The sequence below is a fragment of the Sorex araneus genome, chromosome 6 (genome assembly GCF_027595985.1).
Source record: "Sorex araneus isolate mSorAra2 chromosome 6, mSorAra2.pri, whole genome shotgun sequence".
NCBI lineage: Eukaryota > Metazoa > Chordata > Mammalia > Eulipotyphla > Soricidae > Sorex > Sorex araneus.
This window is the reverse complement of record NC_073307.1, coordinates 95,787,620-95,810,051: the sequence shown is the minus strand read 5'-3', so window position 1 is coordinate 95,810,051 and position 22,432 is coordinate 95,787,620.

Below are 22,432 nucleotides of genomic sequence, written 5' to 3'. Positions count from 1 at the left end.
TCAGGGGTGACTCCTGGCTCTGCACTCAGGAATTACTCCTGGCAGTGCTCGGGGGACCCTATGGGATGCCAGGGATCAAACCCAGGTCAGCGGTGCACCAGGCAAATGCCCTCCCCGCTGAACTATCACTCCAGCCCCGTTTTGTCTGTTTTTAATTTTGATCTTTTTGTACTTTCAGAGTTGATTTCTAGTTCTTTACAGGCTGGTTATAAACTCTTTGCCAGATACAGAGATTTAAACTATTTCCGCCGAGATGGTGGCTGGATCCACTCGCTTCCTGTTGGCCTCTGATGACACGGAAGCGTCTGAGCCCTGTCCCGGGTGCGAGCTCCTCACAGGGATTCCTTGCTGTTTGAGCCTTGCCTACTTCGGGATTGATTTGGAACCTTAACTTTTTTGTATGTTGTGAAATAAAAGAGCTTTTTATATTTTTTCTATACAGTATCCAGTTTGTATGAACATTATTAGATCTTTCTTTCTTTCTTTCTTTCTTTCTTTCTTTCTTTCTTTCTTTCTTTCTTTCTTTCTTTCTTTCTTTCTTTCTTTCTTTCTTTCTTCCTTCCTTCCTTCCTTCCTTTCTTTCTTTCTTTCCTTTTTTCTTCCTTTCTTTCTTCACTTCCCTTTCCTTCCCTTCCCTTCCCCTCCCTCCCTTCTTTCCCTTCCCCTCCTTCCCTTCCTTCCTTCCTTCCTTCCTTCCTTCCTTCCTTCCTTCCTTCCTTCCTTCCTTCCTTCCTTCCTTCCTTCCTTCCTTCCCTTATATTCCACTTTCTCCCTTCTCTTTCCTTTCCTTTCCCTTCTTTCCCTTCCCCTCCCTCCCTCCCTCCCTCCCTTCCTTCCTTCCTTCCTTCCTTCCTTCCTTCCTTCCTTCCTTCCTTCCTTCCTTCCTTCCTTCCTTCCTTCCTTCCTTCCTTCCTTCCCTTTCCTTATATTCCACTTTCTTCCTTCTCTTTCCTTTCCTTTCCCTTCTTTCCTTGCTTCCTTCCTTTCTTGCTTGTTTTCTTGACTGTTTCCTTCCTTCCTTCCTTCCTTCCTTCCTTCCTTCCCTTCTTTCTTCCTTCCTTCCTATCTTCTTTCCTTCCCTTTCCTTCTCTTCCCCTTCCTTCCTTCTCTTTCCTTTCCTTTTTCTTCCTTCCCTGATTCCGTCCTTCCTTCCTTGCTTGCTTGCCTGTTTCCTTCCTTCCTTCCTTCCTTCCTTCCTTCCTTCCTTCCTTCCTTCCTTCCTTCCTTCCTTCCTTCCTTCCTTCCTTCCTTCCTTCCTTCCTTCCTTCCTTCCTTCCTTCCTTATTTGATTTTGAGTCACACCTGGGGTCCTACTCCTGCTACTCCTGGTTCTGTCCTCAGGCATCATTTATAGTGGTGCTCAGGAGACCTTCTATGGTGCGGGGATCAAACCTGGCTCGGCTCTGTGTGAGGTACGTGCCTCACTGCCTTGTACTATCTCTCTGGCAGGGAATTATTAGATTTTCTTCCCTTTCTTGGCAGGGAGGGGCTGCAGCTTCCCGTGTTCAGGGTTCACTTCTGGAGTGCTTGGGGAACTACAAGCAGTGCTGGGAACCAAATTAGGGCTGGCCATGTCCAAGGCGAGTATCGAAACCCCTGTATTACCTTTTTAGCCTTTTTTCCCCTTGAGTAGTGGTGCTAGAGATTGAACCCAGGGCCTCATACATGTAAAGCAAATGTTCTGCCACGGGCCACATCCCTGGTCCCATTGGATTTTAGTGGTGGACATTTTTGTGTATGCTATTTATCATCATATTTTATGAACATTTATATGATCCTCATAAAAGGATGTACATGATATCTCTTAGGTGAGAAACTAATGATCAGATTGGTTAAGTTATTTAGGTAAGATTACACAGCTAATTAATAGATGAACATGACAAACTCACATATGCTAATACTATTCAGTGTATAATGCTACACAGTCTAGGATAATGAGTGCTTTAAAATATTCTAACAAAGTTTTACTGAGTTACTAGAACGAACTTAATTAAAATTTTCTGAAAAATGCCCAATTGAGTGCTTCATACCCTCAAATTATTTGTTATACAGCTTATAGTATTCTTTTTATGCAACCAATTCAAGTTCTATGAAATGCGTGTATTATGGGTTTATGTGCTATTTTATTTGCAATTAGATTAGTCATAAAATTGCTGTTAATTTTATTTAAATGGGTGATTTTTATGTGTAGACACCTACAGTTAAGTTACAGGTAAGTTGTTTAAAAAAGAAACCTTTTATAGGGCTGGGCGACGTGGCCGCAGGGCAGGGCACATGTTCTCTTGTGTGAGGTCCTGAGTTTGATCCCCGGCCCCTCAATGAATGTCCCTGTATGGGCAGCAGCCCCCCCCACCTCTGCTAGCTTTGACACATACATAATTTTGTACTCAAATTTTCTGTGCTTTTAAGAATTTATGGGGGCTGGAGCAATAGCACAGCGGGTAGGGCGTTTGCCTTGCACGCTGCCGACCCGGGTTCGATTCCCAGCATCCCATATGGTCCCCTGAGCACCACCAGGAGTGGTTTCTGAGTGCAGAGCCAGGAGTAACCCCTGTGCATTGCCAGGTGTGACCCAAAATAAATAAATAAATAAATAAATAAAATAAGAATTTATGGTGGGCCACTTTATTAGAAGTAGCATGCATTTGGTGACTTTGTTGGCATTTTAATTTTTTACTGTTGGACTAAAGCGATAGCACAGTGGGTAGGGCGTTTGCCTTGCATCCGGCCAACCCAGGTTCGATTCCTCCATCCCTCTCAGAGAGCCCAGCAAGCTACCGATAGTATCCCGCCTGCACAGCAGAGCCTGGCAAGCTCCCAGTGGCATATTCAATATGCCAAAAACAATAACAAGTCTCACGATGGAGACGTTACTGTGCCCGCTTGAGCAACTTGATGAACTACGGGACAACAGTGCTACAGTGCTACACTTTAGGAAAAACTGCCACTTTAGGGGGAGGTTGTTTTGAGTTCAGGTTATGGTAGAAGGAGAAAAAAAAATCACCTAGGATTCGAACCCTGAAAATATTTTGAGAAAGAGGGAGTTTGGGTAATTAGAAAAAATAAAAAAACACAAAGGGCTGGAACTTGCCATGTCGAAGTCACTAGAATGAATCAAATAGTACCGTGACAGCTGGGGGTGGGGGGTGGAGGGAATCTGGTTAAAGAAAATATGAAATAATGTGAATTATTAATTTAGATGTTGGGCTCTAAACATTGAATAGAATTTGAGGGCATTGCTGTTGGAGAAGGGGCAGGATGTGGATGGTGTGAGACAGCTGCGGAAACTTAGCTCCCTGGAGGGAAAGCCAAGCTTCAGAGCGAATCTGACTCCTTTTTATCTTTCTTAAACATCTGTCAGCTCTAGTCAAAAATTGTTCGTCGGTAACCCAACCTGATAGAATGCAGTGTATGGGTGACGAATGCAGTGAGGGTTTGCTCATCTTCAGAGAGGTGCGTCCGCCCGGGTCACTTTGTTCCTTTATAGTTTATATGAGCAAATGAGATTTGCTCTAGCAAAATGTCCTTCTCGTCTTGACGAGAGAATGAATTTTCTTTAATAAACATGCATCATATATCAGGGGCGGGGGTAATAGCTCAGGGCACTGGCTTGGCCTGTATGTGTCAGGGCACTGGGTTCCAGCCCTAGCATTGCTGAGATAAGTAAATAAATGAACAAACATACAGACTTCAGGCCATCAGAAGCCTGCTCTGTTGTCACAGTTAGGTCATGGTGGGTTCGAGTAAAACCTTTGGGGTAGAAAGTTGAATATTTGGGGTCACCTTTTGTTGTGTCACTTCATGGGGTGACAGCGTGCCGCAAACAGAGGGAGAATAAGCAGGAGAGCACTGTAGGAATGTGTCAACAAGGCGATTCTCCTCAAATGAAAATATTTGTATTTAAAGACCAGTTTAAAAAAAATTGTAGTTTGTATGTTTGTATGCTTTTTTTCCCCAGAGCACTAATCTCTGCTTCCTAGCTGATTGACTTTTTAATTTTCTTTTTTTTTCTCCTTTTTAATTAATTAATTAATTATTTTTTTTAATTTTTATTTTTTTTTTGCTTTTTGGGTCACATCTGGCAATGCACAGGGGTCACTCTTGGCTCTGCACTCAGGAATTACCCCTGGCTGTGCTCAGGGGACCATACGGGATGCTGGGAATCAAACCCGGGTCGGCAAACACCCTACCTGCTGTGCTATCTCTCCAGCCCCCCCCCCTTTTTTTTGAGTCATATCCATCTGTGCTCAGGGCTTACTCTTGACTTTGTGCTCAGGGATCATTCCTGGTAGTGTTCAGGGGACTATGTGTGGTACAGGGGATCTTAACTCCAATACTATGGGAGACGTGTGCTGAAAGTAGACAAAGGACCAAACACAATGGCCTCTCAGTATCTGTATTGCAAACCAGAATGCCCCAAAGTAGAGAGAGAGAGTAAGAGGGAAATTGTCTGCCATAGGGGTAGGGGGAAGGGTGGGATGGGACAGAGTGGGGGGTTATTCCTGGGGACATTGGTGGCGGAGAATGTGCACTGGTGGAGGGATGGGTGTTCGATCATTGTATAACTGACACTCAAACATGAAAGCTTTGCCACTGTAGCTCACGGTGATTCAATTAAAACCAAAACAAAAACAAAACTCCAATACCATTTCTCTGGCCCTGGAAAGGTTTCTTATCCTGAGTTTACTTTTTCTTTTTAAACTGGTGAAAGGAACATCATGAGTCCGAGAATTCTGGTGAGGATTAGAGATGAAGACTGGGAGTGAGTCCGGGAGCCGAGCGATTGTCCGGTGGACAGGGTACCTGCCTGGCGCCAGCTGACGTGAGTTTGATGCCCATTCTCACTTCCCTGGTGTTTATTTCTTGGAATGTAGATTCATCAGTGCCGATACTCATTTGCAAGGACTTTTCCTTTGCTCTGGGCAGTTGAGCCCTTTCCGCCCGGCCGCAGCCCCTTCCCGCATCAGTGTAATGACGGCTCTTGTGTTGGGGCCTCTTCCCTGCACCGGGCGAGACGGACTCTGCGCTGACCCTCTGTGCTCCTCTTGTTTTGGTGGCGAGGTCTCATCGTGGCTGCTGGCTGCATGCCTTCGGGCTGGTGTGGGTTTGGGATCAAGCTTGGCAGTGCTCGGGGCTTAGTTTTGGCTCAGGAGTAAAGCTAAACTCTCAGGGCTTCCTCCGTGCTCAGGGATCACTCCTGGTGGGGGTCAGGGGGTGTCGCTGGGATCCCACACGGGCTGGCTGCACGCCAAGCAAGTGCCTTGCCCTGCTGTACTAGATTTCTTTTTTATCCGGCGTGGTCTTGGGGGGAGAAGAACTGAATTTTTAAATTTGACGCCTGGGGGCTGGAGCGATAGCACAGCGGGTAGGGCGTTTGCCTTGCATGTAGCCGACCCGGTTCCATCCCCAGCATCCTATATGGTCCCCTGAGCACTGCCAGGAGTAACTCCTGAGTGCAAAGCCAGGAGTAACCCTGAGCATCACCAGGTGAGATCCAAAAAGCAAAAAAAAAATTAAATTTGCCGCCGGGAATGGAGCTCAGAGTCTTAACATCCAAGGCGAGGACTTGACCAGCGAGCTACATCTCCCGTCCTGGAGATCTTGTTTGCTGTGAAGATTCGTGTCTGTTCTATAACATACCCAGCTCTGGTCTTCGAACAACTCCACCCCCCACCCCGCCCCCCTGCTCCTCAGTGCCCGTCATTTTCTTCTTCTGAAGCTTCTCCTAGGTAAACACTGGGGCCTTGCAGTGTGTTCTCATGATTTAATTCAACTTCAGTCTTCACTCTGCTGTGTTTCTGCTCCCCATGGACCCGAATCTCCCCCTCAAATTGGAGCTGGCGCCGGGAGTTTGTCTTGGACAGTGCGGGTGTTTCTTTTCTTCTTTTTTTTTTTAATTCCACTGATTATAGTCTTATTTCAGGATTTTAAATGGATCTTTTCATACCCATATGTTCTTCATTTCTGCCCTTTTTTGTTTTCTAATTTCATAGCCTCCACTCTGGGTAGGATTCCTTAATTAATATCTCTTAATAAGATTTATTGGGAAAAGTCTTTCTTAGAGGGTTTAAAAGTCTAGACACAGACAGAATAATCATTTGCAGGAGGTCCTGTAAAATTCCTTTGTTTGGAGTGAATGTGTGACCTGATTGCTACTTCATCATCTTGTTAGATTTTTTTTGAAGACTATGCTTTAGAATCTCCTGCTCCCCACGCCAGGCTGTCTTCACCAGGGCTCCCTCGGAGAGGGGGCGGGTTGACTTTCCCTCCCCACCCCAAGTAGAGCTCTGGCAGCCAAAAACCTCCAGAACCCAGCCACAGCCATGCTCAAGGCCACTCTTCACACGCTCGGACGAGCCTCTCACATGAAGAAACTGACAGAGGAACCCAGGTATGTGGGACCCATGGCTGAGCTCTCCAAGCCTACTCGGGTCGGGACTGGACCTCCTCTACCAAGATCCCCCGTTTTCCAGCAGCTTGTCAGTCACACCCACAAACTCCCCCCATGCCATGTAATCTCATCTACGGCCAAGATCCAGAGACTATAAAACAAAGCTCCCGGAAGAGAGCAACGCAATTTTTCCCGGACCTATTTATTTATTTATTTATTTATTTGATTTTTTTTTTCTTTTTGAGTCACACCCGGCGATGCACAGGGGTTACTCCTGGCTTTGCACTCAGGAATTACTCCTGGTGGTGCTCAGAGGACCATATGGGACGCTGGGATTCAAACCCGGGTTGGCGGCATGCAAGACAAATGCCCTACCCGCTATGCTATCGATCCAGCCCCTATTTCTTTTCTTTTTTTTTTCCTGGATGGCAGAGCCTGGCAAGCTACCCGTGACGTATTTGATATGCCCCAAACAGTAACAATAACGTGTTCTTCATGTTTCTGAAGCGAGCAGAGGCCATTGGGTTACACTAGCACGTGACAGTGACAAATGAAGGCGTTACTGGTGCCCGCTCGAGCAAATCGATGAACAACGGGATGACAGTGATACAGTGATGCTTTAGAACAGAACTCTGAGGCTTCCCTTCAGGCTAGGTGCTTCTTTACCTTTATTCTGGGAGCTCCAGTTCCTCCAGACCTGCTCTCTCAGACACTGCAGGCCAGCCCTACCTTGATTCTCAGCACCACACCGGGCCGTGCCTGGGCCCAACCGTTTCTTATTTAGTTCTGAGCTTTAAGGCTGCATGTGCTGCTAGCCTCACGGCTACAAGTACAGTTATAGCCAGGAAACAGTGACCGTCTGCTTCTTCCTCCTTTTCCCTTCTTCCCAATCTTCTCAATTGTGGGGGCCCGTGGGGTGTGGGGGGGCTGTACCATCACCGAGTGTGGCCGGCTCCATGTCCACAGTCCCCAAGGAGCTGGGCCAGCCCTAAACCCTGTGGCTTCGGCCCTGCTCTCAGCCTTCCCCTTCCTCTTCAGTTTCAGGAGCTTTGTAGCTTTTTCTTTTCTTTTTTTCTTTTTTGTTTTTCAGGAAAAACAAAAAAGAAAAGAAATAAGTAGGTCCAGGAAAAATTGCATTGCTCTCTTCCGGGAGCTTTGTTTTATAGTCTGGCGATGCACAGGGGCTACTCCTGGCTCATGCTCTCAGGAATTACTCCTGGCAGTGCTCAAGGGACCCTATGGGATGCTGGGACTCGAACCCGGGTCAGCCGTGTGCAAGGCAAACGTCCTCCCCGCTGTGCTATTGCTCCAGCCCCTGTAGCTTATTTTTGAGACACCGATGTCTATACTGCGGAGTATTTGCAGCAGAGCAGAGGGTACTGGGGGCAGGCACTGATTCTGTCGACTTGCTGAAAGGTACTTGAACGCAAAGCTCATTTGATCAGACTCATGCCCGCCATCCCCTCACCCAGCCTCACTCCTAAAGGCACTGGGGAAGGGGCCGGAGTGATAGTACAGCAGGGAGGGCATTTGCCTTCCATGCACTTGACCTGGGTTCAATCCCCAGCATCTCAGAGGACCCCCAAGCATCCCCGAGCACCACCAGGAGTAATTCCTGACTGCGAAAGCCAGGAGTCACACCTATGCATTGCCAGGTGTGACCCAAAAAGCCAAAAAAAAAAAAAAAAAAAAGGTATTGGGGAGGACAGATTGGAAGGGACATGGACAAGTCATTTGGGACCTGCAGGCCACAAATACCAGGGCCTGACCCGACAGAGGGGGAGACGAGGAGGTCAGGATGTTAGACAGGCAACATCAGTCTGGATCACTGCATCGGGCAGCCTGTGAGGAGTTCGCCGAGAGGAATGCAGGAGGAAGCGGAGGTGTGGGGGCTCTCTGAGGAGTCTAGAGTCCTAAGGGTCTGGAAGCTACTGAGGAATGCAGGAGGAAGCGGAGGTGTGGGGGCTCTCTGAGGAGTCTAGAGTCCTAAGGGTCTGGGAGCTACTGTTAGAGTCCGGAGGCGACCACCCCTCAAGGACAGAGGACAGAGCCAGTAATGCAAATCACATAACGAGGTCTATTGTTCCAGCCAGCTGGAGTCCAAGTGCCCACCGGCCCGACACAGCAGGGCTTCAACAAGGACCCCAGCACGAGGGTCAGCAAGTTCTTATACTTTCATTTTGGCAAGTCAGCATTACTCAGCAAATTTCTATTACCTACAGAGTCACTGTCACCGGCATCCTGTTGTTCATCGATTGGCTCAAGCGGGCACCAGTAGCGTCTCCATTGTGAGACTTGTTCCCTGTTTTTGTTTTTGTTTTGTTGTTGTTGTTGTTTTGCTTTTTGGGTCACACCCAGCGATGCTCAGGGATCACTCCTGGCTCTGCACTCAGGAATTACCCCTGGCCATGTTCAGGAGACCCTATGGGGTGCTGGGAATCGAACCCGGGTCGGCCGCGTGCAAGGCAAACGCCCTACCCGCTGTGCTATCGCTCCAGCCCCCTGTTCCTGCTTTTGGCATATCGAATACGCCATGGGGAGCTTGCCAGGCTCTGCCGTGTGGGCGGGATACTCTTGGTAGCTTGCCGGGCTCTCCGAGAGGGACGGAGGAATCGAACCCGGGTCAACCTACAGAGTATATATATATTTTTGTTCTTGTTGTTTTGGCGCACAACATCCAGCCCCACCTCCCTGACAGTTACATTCCAGAGAAGACCGAATCTTATTCCGGGGATGTAATCTTTGACAAAAGCATCTGGTGTTTCTGCTTTTCTTGTTCCTGGAAGAAGCCTAGGTCACTCAGAAGGCCACAAAACCGGTCATGGCGGTTCTCCGGCTATGTGGGTCCTGACATTACAGTTTAAAGCCTCACCCAGGTTATGTCTGGAAGCCTGAGATGCATCTTTCCTGCCAATCTGGGCTCATTCAAGACCTTGCAGTGTCCCATTCCCAGAGCTGCTCACGATATCTAGATGTGAAGTTCCAGAAACTTCTCCTCTGTTTTGTTGGGTTTTTTTGTTTGTTTGTTTTTTGCTTTTTGGGTCATACCCGGTGATGCACAGGGGTTGCTCCTGGCTCTGCACTCAGGAATTACTCCTGGTGGTGCTCAGGGGACCATTTGAGATGCTGGGAGTCGAACCCAGGTCAGCAGCGTGCAAGGCAAATGCCCTCCCTGCTGTGCTATCGCTCCAGCCCCACTTCTCCTCTGTTTTGGAGAAGAGTTTCCTCGCTGTGTTTATTAATCTATCTAACAAATGTCTTCGGGTTTTCTTACGCAAATGGCCTGCCTGGAGTTCTTGCTCTCATGAAGGAAAGGACATCAGACAAGGGCAATTGCAGAGCCTGGAGCCTCTCTGCAGGCTGCCCCGGGGCTCTGAGGGTGTGTGTAGGCCCCGCTGGGTCTTCCCTTGCCTGGTGCTCTGCCCGGTCTCCTCAGAGCGGGCTTTTGCCTGCTGGCATGCTCCTTCTTCGGTTCACACTTCCCTTGACTGAAAAGGCAGCTGAGATAGAGAAGGGAACCCCAAGTAGAGGATGTTGGAAGGACCCACTCGGGTTTGAAAGCTGCGTGCCGAAAGTAGACCACAGACAGAACATGAAGGCCACTCAAGGCCTCTGTTGCAAACTACAACACCCCAAAGGAGAGAGAACAAAAGGGAGTGCCTTGCCGCAGAGGCAGGGTGGGGTGGTGGGGGATGGGGCGGGGGTGGTGGGAGGGATTCTGGGAACATTGTTGGGGGAGAATGGGCACTGGTGGAGGGATGTAAATGATCACTGTATGGCTGAAATGCAAATATGAAAGTTCGTAAGTTTGTCACTGTACCTCACGGTGATTCACTAATAAAAAATAAAAAAAAAAAAAGACTTCCCTTGACTGCACCCCCGTTCCTGTTTTGCCTGCGACTCTATTTATTTCCTTTAGAACAGAGACTCCCAAACTTACTTGGCTACCACCCCCTTTCCAGGAAAAAAAAAAATCACCCAGTGGACTTCCGGAAACTGCCTTTTTTAACTGAACGAACGGCAGTCCCCCAGACCCCGGTGGCTACGACTGCCCCCCATCCCCAATCGCTCCCAGTGCCCCCCAGTGATGTAGGCAGGATAGGGAAGGCCCCTCCCAAGGCAATGGCAAAAGCCAACCTTGCAGAAGACAGGAAAAACAGGCACTGAGGCCTGCTAAGACCCTCACCCATCTACAGTAACAGACCAGAGAAACTCCTGCAGAAACAGTCACTGCATCACTGCATCAGTGACATCCTGTTGTTCATCTATTTTACTCGAGCGGGTGCCAGTGACGTCTCCATTTGCCCAGCCCTGAGATTTTAGCAGCCTCTCCTTACTCGCCTTTTCCAACGATTTGAGGCTCTTTCAGGGTGAGCGGAATGAGACCTGTTATTGTGACTGTTTTCGGCGTATCGAATACGCCATGGGGAGCTTGCCAGGCTCTGCAAAGGGCCAGGAAAGAAATTTCAAAGAAGACCATCAGCACTCCCAACCCCCGTGGTAACCTCCTTAGCATCGGGACTTTGACCTAGTAGAAGCCCAGTTGAGGGCAGGTTGGAGAAACCCTATAAAGGCCACCTCGAATAAAGGAAGCGCACACATATGCTGCCTGAGTCCATGTGCTGCCTGCATCCGTGTGGCTGAGCACATGTGTGGCTGCATCTCCCCTCTTGAGATGCGGACTTTCATGCTTTCCTGTGTAATGCTGGGATGTGTGTAGGGGCTCTCTCCACCCTTGGAGAAGCCCGCGTTCTCTCTTGAGCATGTTACTCTCTCTCTTTCTCTCTTTCTCTCTGTCTCTCTGTCTCTATGTCTCTCTGTCTCTGTCTCTGTCTCTCTCTCTCTCTCTCTCTCTCTCTCTCTCTCCCCCCTCCCTACACCTTCAAAAACCCTCCAAATAAAATCTATTCACGTCACTGCTCATCTACTCCTGAAATTCCTTTCTGTGAGGCTAGACAAGAACCCAGTAATCCTGGGTCCCGGGTGGCAGAGATGGATTGTGAGAAAGTGACTGTCTTTCTCCTCCCTGCTTCACATAAGCCACCCGTGGGGCCCACCAACATCGTGTCCACTGTGTTCATTTCACTGGGGATGGGCGTTGACTTTCAGGCCGCCTGGCCAGAGTCAGTCCCCTTGAGTCACCCTCAGGTTTCACATCCGAATGAAGGAAGGAGGAGGCTGTCAGCGGGCAGAGGTGAGCTGGGGGCGGAGGTCCCGGTGAGAAGCCCGTCTCAGAGAGGGTGCAGGGGCATTGCCCAGAGAGAAGCCCGTGTAGGAGTGTGCAGGGTGACATTGGTTTGTCCTTTATCCCTGGTGGTAAGGAGCTCAGGTTTATTGGGTCACACGCATCACAGTGCTCCTGAGGCACTCCCATTCCTCTGTGTTATCTTTAACTACATCTCTGTGCTCTGCTTACTTATCTGTTAATTACTCATTTCCCCTAACCAGACCCTGTAACTTGGTTTTTTGGGGGTTTTTTTGGTTGTTTTTTTTTCTTTTTTAGGTCACACCCAGCAATGCTCAACGCTTCCTTCTCCTCCTCCCCCTTTCTTTCTCCTTCTCCCCCACCCTCTCTTGTTGCACAGGTTAACTCCTGGCTCTGCACTCAGGAATCACTCCTGGTGGTGCTCGGGGGACCCTATGGGATGCTGGGAATCAAACCTGGGTCGGCCGCGTGTAAGACAAACGTCCTCCCTCCTGTACTATTGATCCAGCCCCCCAACCCTGTAACTTGTAAGGTCAGATTCTTCTAAGGACTCCCAATTTTGTAAACATTGCTTTTCTCCTTCCCCGAGGTCCTTGGCCTAGTTTATGGACGGAGGAAAGGAGAAGTCTGTCCTCAGATGAAATTCTGCCCTTGAGCAGATCTCTTCGCGGGGAAGATCTTTGTCTCAGCAGAGCTTCCCGGGAAGGAAGGGCTTGACATACCTTGATTGTGCTGACCTGGGTGTAGCTGCGACCCCCGATGCTGGGAGGTTGGTCTCTAGATTAAGGCTGTGAGTAGGGGTGCAGAGAGAGGAGCCTGGGGGACAGGAGGAGACTGGAATGGGGCGCTCATTTGGAGATTGGAACAGGCGTGGGAGAATGGAATAAATGGCAACTGACCACCAACGAGCCTGGAGGCCCTGTTCCTTCTTTCATGTGTCTGTTGGTGGCGGCTGCTGGCCAGGGGGTGGGGTGGGGGGTGGGGAAGTGGCTCCTGGCCACCGTATGCACGTGGCGGGAGAGAGCCCCCTTCGCTCATTTATTTATTTATTTATTTATTTAGCTGTTTGGGTCACACCCGGCAATGCACAGGGGTTCTTCCTGGCTCTGCACTCAGGAATTACTCCTGGCGGTGCTTGGGGACTGTATGGGATGCTGGGAATTGAACCTGGGTCGGCCACGTGCAAGGCAAACGCCCTCCCCACTGTGCTATTGCTCCAGATCCCATTCATTTATTTTTTGAACACACAAGAGGGCTTGAGGATCGGGTCCCTGCTTCCTTTGCTCATGGGGCTCAGTTGCACCCCTTGGTTTTCCTGTAGCTTTTGCTAGAGACGGTTTAAATTGAGTTTCTGTCCCGTATCACCAGAAGTTTCCTAACTAAAGCAGTGTATAGCTTTATTTTCACTCGAACCTTTGCCTTACCTAACAAGCTTCTCATCCGGTTGTGTTTTATACAAATGCCTTTGGATACTGATTTATTCCCTAGCCCTAATTTTTTCAGAGTTGTTTTCTCTCTCCTCCCCTCCTTTCCCACTTCCCCTCTCCTCCTTTCTTCTCCTCTTCCTTCTCTTCATCCCCATTTTCTTTCTCCTTCTTCCCCACTCTCTCTTGTTGCACAGGTTAACTCAGCATGCAGTACTAGTCTATTTTCCTTTCTAGTCTTCCTATCTTGCTTTTCCAACCATAGGGGTTAATGAATCAGAAAGAGACAGACAGACAGGATGACTGCACTCATTTGTGGAATATAAAATAACATAATATGAGACTAATGCCCAAAGACAGTAGAGCCAAGGGCCAGGAAGATTGCTCCACAGTTGGAAGCCTGCCTCATGAGCTGGGGGAGAGAGCAGCTGGGATAGAGAAGGGATCACTGAGTCAATAATTGTTGTGATGTAGGCAGGCAGATCAGGAAGGCCCTTCCCAAGGCAATGGCAGTCAATCTCCTGGGAAGTAACAGCCCTGACCTCATGGAGACCTGGTGCCCATCTGTTACAGACCCCGAGGAGGCTGGACTAACCCCCTCCTACAAAAGCTCCTGCAGAAACAAAAGTCAGGAAAGGAATTTTAAAGAAGACTATCACCACTCCCAACCCCCTGGTAACCTCCCTAGCAACTGACTTTTTTTTGGGGGGGTCACACCCAGCGATGCACAAGGGTTACTCCTGGCTCTGCACTCAGGAATTACCCCTGGCGGTGTTCAGGGGACTGTATGGGATGCTGGAAATCGAACCCGGGTCAGCCAGGTGCAAGGCAAGTACCCTACCCGCTGTGCTATCACTCCAACCCCTAGCAACGGACTTTTACCTAGGTGGACGCCCCACATGGGGCAGGTTAGAGAAAACCTATAAAGGCCACCTCAAACGAAGGAAGTGCATGCCTATACTGCCCGAACTCATGTGCTGCCCGCGCCCATGTGGCCGAGCACACGTGGTGCCTGAGCACATGTGTCGCCCGCATCTCCCCTCTTGAGATGGACACTTTCATGCTTTCATGCCTAATGCTGGGGTGTGTGTCGGGGTCTCTCCACCCTTGGAGAAGCTCTCTCTCGAGCACGTTACTCTCCCCTCTCTCACTTTCTCTCCCTCCTTCCCTTCAAAACCTCCAAATAAAAACTGTAATTTCACCGCTCGTCTACTCCTGAAGATCCTTTCTGCGAGGCGAGACAAGAATCCGGTAACCCTGGGTCCCGGGTGGCAGAGGCGGATGGGGAGAAAGAGACCATCTCTCTCTGCTCTGCTTCACATAAGTCACCTGTGGGGCGCACCGACATCATTGGAGGGATGGCTCGGGATGGGAGACGAGCGCTGACAGGTGACTAAGGACCAAACATGATGACCTCTTGGCATCGGTATCGCAAACCATAATGACCATGAAGTAGAGAGAGAAAGTAAGAGGGAAATTGTCTGCCATAGAGGCAGGGGGAGGGGTGAGATGGGGGAGGAGGGGTCCTGGGCACATGGGTGGCGGAGAGTGTGCACTGGTGGAGGGATGGGTATTCGATCATTGTGTGCCTGAAACTCAAACATGAAAGTTTTGTAATTGTAGCTCACTGTGATTCAATTTTTTTAAAAAGTTGCAAAAAACAAACAAACACAGGGGTTAGAAGGAATATCAAATATTATCATTGTTGTCACTTAACCCATTCATGAAGCAGGTTTTCCGGCTTCTTCCTGGACTTTCCCCCTTTCGATTTTGAGCAGGCCTGCCCTTTGGGGTGATTTCTGCCCTTTCTCGTGACTGCAGTGTCCCTCTCTGCCTGATGGTGCAGACTGCAACCCAGGAGGCGTCCTCTGGTGCTGGCCTTCCGGTGCCCCTTGGAGCACAGCTGCCTTCGGAGCCCACGAAGCCACGCAGACCCCAAGGGGGACAGTCCACACCTGGCCCGCAACTTCTAGGTTGAATCTTGTCTAATTGGGGTGTTGCAGATTAGGAGCTGGGTCCTACACGCTTCGATGAGACGCTAAACTCTCCACTGGCACTTGTTATGTCTCATCCACCCGGTTCCACTTACAGTGTGCCAGGGAGAAAGCTGCTCCTTTATCGGTTTACTCGGCGGATAATAACTGAGCAATTATGTGCCGGTCTCTCTTCTAGATTGAGTGGGTTTCTCTGTCCTCACAGAGCTTGTCCCTCTTTGTGAGTAAATAACATGTTAGCACCGTGTTGTTTGTACACAAATCAATGTGCCCCACAGGGGGTGACAAGTGTTGAGGTGAAAAATAGAGCAGGGGGCTGGAGCGACAGCACAGCAGGTAGAGCGTTTGCCTTGCACGCGGCTGACCCGGGTTCGATTCCCAGCATCCCATAGGGTCCCTTGAGCACCACCAGGAGTAGTTCCTGTGTGCATGAACCAGGAGTGACCCCTGTGCATTGCCGAGTGTGACCCAAAAAAGCAAAAAAAAAAGGGGGGGGACTGGACCAATAGCACAGCGGGGAGGGCATTTTGCCTTGCACAGTGGCCGACCCAGGTTCGATTCCCAGCATCCCATATGGTCCCCCAAGCACCGCCAGGAGGAATTCCTCAGTGCATGAGCCAGGAGTAACCCCTGTGCATTGCCAGGTGTGACCCTAAAACCAAAACAAAGAAAAGAAGGGGCTGGAGCGATAGCACAGCGGGTAGGGCGTTTGCCTTGCACGTGGCCGACCCGGGTTCCATCCCCAGCATCCCATATGGTCCCCTGAGCATTGCCAGGAGTAACTCCTGAGTGCAAAGCCAGGAGTAACCCATGTGCATCGCCAGGTGAGACCCAAAAAGAAAAGAAAAAGAGAAAAGAAAAGAAAAGAAAAGAAAAGAAAAGAAAAGAAAAGAAAAGAAAAGAAAAGAAAAGAAAAGAAAAGAAAAGAAAATAGAGCAGGGTGAGTGAATAGTGTGCGGACTGCTTCAGAGAGATGGGCAAAAGGAAGCCTGCTCTGAGCTGGGGTTTTAGTCACGCACAGATTTCTGGGCAGAAACAATAGTTTAGGGCTCCAAGGAAGAAAGAGTGGGATTGCAGGGAAAGGCGGGGTGGAGGAGGCAGGAGGGGGAGAGTGGGAGAAGAGGAACTCAGGAGTTAAGCGTAGGCACCCAGAATTCTCAGTTCCTTCCCTCTCCAAGCCCAACTATGTCGATTACCCAGGGGGCCGGGTGGCCTGGCAAGGGGTCCCCAACAGCTGATGGTCACAGCAGGTTTCTGTCACATGAGAGGCAGTCCAAACACTTTCAGGGATTGCAAACTAGGAAATGAAGAGTATTTGAAACGATAAGGTGTTAAGCGGGAGTTAAAGACGGTTGGAGCCCCAGGGACCCAGCCCCGGCAGCTGAAAATCTCAAGAACTCAATGGCTTCCATGCTCAAGGCCGCTTCCCACACACTCCGGCCAAGCCTCACACATGAGTGAAGTCCCACAAAAAAACCCAGGTAATGCGGAACTTTGTGACCTTGGACTCTGGGCTCAACAGGACCAGGAACGGAGATCTTCTGCCTGTTCCCCCCAGTCTCTGGTGACCCCCAGGGGTCACACCCATAAGCCACCTCCTTCCAGCACCAGATAATTTTTTTCTCCCAGAAGGGAGCATAACAGGACGCCTGTCATAGCCATGCCACTGAACTCCACGCCAGGCTGTTACATTCGGGGCACCCCAGAGGGGAGTGGGTGAGAGCTCTCTCGCCCCAAGGTACCCAGCCCCGGCAGCCGACCTCCACAACCCAACTACTGCCACCCTTAAGGCCACTCCCCACACGCTCGAGCCAAGCCTCAAGCATGAGTGAACATATTTCTGTGGCCTCGAGACACATCATAAGATACTCCCTGCCCAGGGGCTGGAGCAATAGCACAGCAGGTAGGGTGTTTGCCTTGCACGCGGCCAACCCGGGTTCCATTCCCAGCATCCCACATGGTCCCCTGAGCACCGCCAGGAGTAACTCCTGAGTGCAAAGCCAGGAGGTAACCCCTGTGCATTGCTGAGTGTGACCCAAAAAGCAAAAAAAAAAAAAAAAAAAAAAAAAGATACTCCCTGCCCATTCTCCCTAAGTACCACACCACATTTGATGGGGTTCAGATAGTAGGCAACAAATCACAGAGGGAAATATATATGTGCATCTATACATATTTTCATATATATACATGAACGTTCACATCACTCAACTTTTAACAATATGTTAGTGATATCCTAAAGAATGCCTTAATGGCCCCTGCCAAAAAAAAAAAAAAACAATCTTCACACTGTTTCCTATATAAATACTTTTTTGTAAGCATTTTTGACGGTTCTTCATAACAGACAATACAAAATACATTATTTCAGTTGTGCTTTGGGACGGGGATTGGGGCTTGGGATGGAAACGTCCCAAATTTGGTGGTGGGATTGGTGTTTGAATATTAAGTGTAATAAAATATTGTGAACTACCTTATAATATTAATAAATAAATAAATAAATAAATAGAGAAAGAAAGAAAGAAAGAAAGAAAGAAAGAAAGAAAGAAAGAAAGAAAGAAAGAAAGAAAGAAAGAAAGAAAGAAAGAAAGACGGTTGAAGTTAGAGAGATGACCCAGAGTGAGAATCAATGAATAATCTTAGAGAAGACAGCCAAGGTCTTGACCAAGGTCTCTGACACCATCTCCATCACTCCGTGTGACAGTGAACGTGTCACTTCCTGACGTCTAGGTAGGTCCTGAGCTTGGCCCCGTCTCGTTTCTTCTACCCCTGATAAAGCACAGAGGGAAGCATTAGCAGTTTATCAGTCGCGGTCCCCAGATGAACACAGCAGTGGATCTTCTTTGTTTTCCTTTTCAGCTTCACCCAGCAGAGCTCAGGGCTTGCTCCTGCCTTTGTGCTCAGGGATCGTATCTGGTGATGCTTAGGGGACCATATGTGGTGCTTGGGATTGAACTGGGGTCAGCCATATGCAAGGCAAGCACCCCTGTGGGACCTCCTCTTTATGGACTTTGAGTTTACTTCTCAGAGAAGACTCGGGAGAAATCAGATAGTAAAGGGATTTGATGCCCAAATGTCGAGGGGTGATTTTTCCTTATCATTTGTGATGGGGGAGGGCTGAGGAGAGCAATAGTGCCTTTTTTTTTTTTGCTTTTTGGGTCACACCCGGCAATGCACAGAGGTTACTCCTGGCTCTGCACTCAGGAATCACCCCTGACGGTGCTCAGGGGACCATATGGGATGCTGGGAATCGAACCCGGGTCGGCCGTGTGCAAGGCAAGCGCCCTACCCGCTGTGCTATCGCTCCAGCCTCTAGTGCCAATTACTTGACCGCGTCTACTTTCATATCTCTGAGCTGCATTTTCATGTCTGAAAAGATGTTTTTAATACTGGTTTTCAGACTGGAAACTCGGACCCTGACAGGTCACCTGTGTGACTCACAGTCACACAGATACTTGGAAGTCATGTCTGAGACTCTCGTCTGGAACTCTGCCAAGTGGTGTTGAGTTGTTTTGATGGGACCCAAACCAAAGCAAAAGCTGATTGCGCTCCCTTCTCTTGCCTTACTCTGGTTCTTCCTAAGCTAACAAATACCAACAAAAAATGAGACATGCAGGGGCTGGAGCAATAGCACAGCAAGTAGGGCGTTTGCCTTGCACGCGGCCAACCAAGGTTCGATTCCCAGCATCCCATATGGTCCTCCGAGCACTGCCAGGGTGATTCCTGAGTGCAGAGCCAGGAGTAACTCCTGTGCATTGCCAGGTGTGACCCAAAAAGAAAAAAAAAATACAACATGCAGACGCCTAGCTGCTACCATCCACGCATGTATGTATTTCTTTATTACTTCTTTTCGTGCTAAATTTATTTAGAAGTTCATGTTATTCCTACGATGCAGATTACTTTAAATATTTAACCAATGTTTCAATTTGCACATCTAGATATAATTAATTGTGCTTCTCTTCTAGTAGATGGTTTCTTGCATCGTATGTATTGCTTTTAAAAGGAAAATCAAATGCTTGGATCACATTCAGTCAGACCAGACAACTGCCAGGGTCCGAGTTTCCAATCTGAAAACCAGTATAAAAACATCTTTGCAGACATGGAAATGCAGCTCAGAGATATATGAAAGATCTAGGTGATCCCGAATAAGTGTGTATTAATTTTATTTACATTATCCACAGGCATAAAACATAAAATTTAAAATATCATCACAGGGAAAAACTTTTGACCCCTTCACCCAAGAAAGTTTGTAAAAGGAGACAAATTTAAGAAATGCTGTCATAAGCATTTTTCTCTCTCCTCCTCTCCAGAACTTTCCCAAACATAAGAATCTCCGTCATGAAGCTTGTCCGTTCTAGAATTACAAAATTAAAGTAGCTTTCTCTCCAGTCTCCTGTATAAATGCTTTATTTCTTTTGCTACAAAGAAGTACACAGGGGCCTAGTGAGATAGTCTGGGGGCTAAGGTGCTTGTCTTACATGCTGCTTTTCCAGTTCAATCCCAGCACTGTCCGGTCCCCTGGGCACTGTCATCGGTGATCCCTGAGCCCAGAGCCAGGATTCAGCCCCGAGCACAGCTGGGTGTGGCCAAAAAACCAAACAAGAAGCATCTGCAGATAAAACTCATGATTTTTCTTCAATTCTTTTATGTTCTCAAGACCTCAGGAAGTGGCATTAGTGTCAAAGATGCTAGTAAATCTTTCTTCATGTTTGTGGGAAAAATGGAATGCCAGTGTATGATAGGATTGTATAATACATGTATTTGCTTCTTTTATGGACTTGGTTTTGTTATTATTTTTGGGCCGTTATTGGGCCTTCCATGAGGGGGCTTAAGGACCCCTCAGCAGTGTTGAGGGGACCACGTAGTGCTGATGGTAAAACTGGGATCAGCCACACGAAGGCACATGTCTTCACCATGAAACTCTCTCTCCAGCCCCTTTATTTGCTTCACAGAGTATAAAAAAAAGAGTGTATTGCCTCTATTGCAAACCACAACACCCCCAAAGGAGAGAGGGAGCAAAAGGGAATGCCCCTCCGCAGAGGCGGGGCAGGGTGGTGGGGACGGGGTGGGGGGTGTGGGAGGGATGCTGGGACCATTGGTGGTGGAGAATGGGCACTGGTGGAGGGATGGGCACTCGATCATTGTATGACTGAAACGCAAGCACAAAAGTCTGTAATCCTGTAACTGTACCTCCCATTGATTCACTAATAATAAAAAAAGAGTGTATTCTTGATAATTTTTTTTAAATAGAGGCCACCCCCAGGGAGGTGTGTGTGCTTAGGATCAAACTCAGAGCCTCCGGGGTTCCAGGCACATGCCCTGCCACTGAGCCACCTCAAAGGCCCTATTCCAACAAGACTTTTTACTACAGATTTAAAAAGACATTTTAAAATTTAGTTTATTTTTGACCCGAATTCAATTCATCCGCCCCTCTCGGAGAGCCCGGCAAGCTACCGAGAGTATCGAGCCCGCTCGGCAGAGCCTGGCAAGCTACCTGTGCGTATTGGATATGCCAAAAACAGTAACAATAAGTCTCTCAAGGAGAGATGTTACTGGTGCCCGATCGAACAAATCGATGAGCAACGGGATGACAGTGACAGTGATCAGTGATCTTTATTTTTATAAAGTAGTTCACAATATTTGATTACATTTAATATCCGAACACCCATCCCACCACCATTCTACCTTCCCACCACCATATTTGGGATGATGTTTCCATCCCGAACCCCAACCCCTGCCCCAAAGCAGAACTGAAATAGTTTATTTTCTATTTTTTGTTATGAAAAACTGCTGAGACTGCTACTAAAAAGTATCCTTAGAGGGACAGAGTGTGAAGACTGTTGTATTTCAGCCAGGGACCATTAAGCCCTTCTATAAGAGATTGCTAACATGTTTTAAAGGTCAAAACGTGTGTGTGTGTGTGTGTGTGTGTGTGTGTGTATCTGTAAAAATACATTTCCCTCAAAGATTGGTTGCCTTCTCCTTTAAACCCCATCAGATGTGGTGCACTGCTCTTGGAGTATGAGTGGTGTGAGGTATGAGATATCCAGGAGTAGGTTTACTTGTGAGGGAGGCTCATCTGAGCATGTGGAAAGCGGTCATACACAGGGCAGTGGTTGAGTTCTGGAGGTTTTCAGCTGAGGGGGTTGGTTCTGTTAGGGCCTCACCTGCCCCCACTCCTGGGTGCCCTTGATGAAACAGCCTGGCGCGGGGTCCGAAAGCATATCTATAGCAAGTCTCTCTCCCAAGAAAGAAGGATATTGAGTCTCTGGATCATGGCCGTTGATGTTACGACAGATTTTTTTCGCTGTGCTCACATTTTAATTTTTTCTTAATTTTGTCTCAAATAAAACTTTTAGGATTCTATTTCCTATGCAAACTCAACGTATTTTTCAGGTTATTGTATCTGGGTAAAATCCCCACAAGTCATTGCTGATGGATGAAAAATTGCTGCATCAAGAGGGATGTCGAATGTCAGACTAGGAAGTGTTTCTCCTGCTCTCCCATACTACAAACACTGTTCCTGATAAATTACCCAGTGAGTAATTCACCAAAAGTTTGTATTCCTGCCCCTGTGCCAGGAATTTTGGAATTTCTGGTTCCAAAAAAAAAGTGTCAATTTCTTAAGTTTTCAAGACTGTGCAATAAAAGTGCCTATGATAAACATCAAGCTAAAATGCAGTGTAAATTCAGGCCGAAGTTTTGGTATGGAAGCACAGATGCTTAATTAGACTTCATACCGTAGAGAACAAGGATGAAGAGTATTATTTGGTAAAACATTTTTACAACTACTGTCTGAATGTGATTATCTGGAATTCAGATGAAATGTTTTTGAGCTTAAGAGGTATTAAGCTGGTCGTGCCCTTGTTTGGAACCCTACTGAGATTTCAGCCATCACTGAAATGTGACAAACTTTTCTGAGAATAGAGTTCTGTATGCATTGGCACTTTTTTTTTTCCTCTACAGATTTTATTTTTAAGTGACATTTTCTAAAGTGGGCCTTGAAATTCTGAAAGTGCTTTTAAAATCCTTTAGAACCTGTGTCACATAACCCTCTCCTTGGCCTACAACCTTAAATCTGAACTACTGAACTTTGAAATAACAGGTCTTAATCAGGTTAACAGAAATGAGCAGGGAACAGGAAATACTATTTTTACCAAATTTACTAAAACAGAAGATTGCCATTTTGCTCTAAGATCTCCAGTGACGAATCCTCTTGTACACAAAGAAAGGATCCCTGCATTTATTTATATTAATGAAATGCAACTTAGTTAACCGTCCCTTGAAAGGAGTTCAATTTTGGCCAAAAGTGAGGAGCATGGAGGATTATTACAGACACGAGTATTCAGAACCTCCGAGCTTGATTATGTAAATCTGTTCAGCAAAGATCCTGCATACACGGTAGTTAGTTCCCCCCTGCATT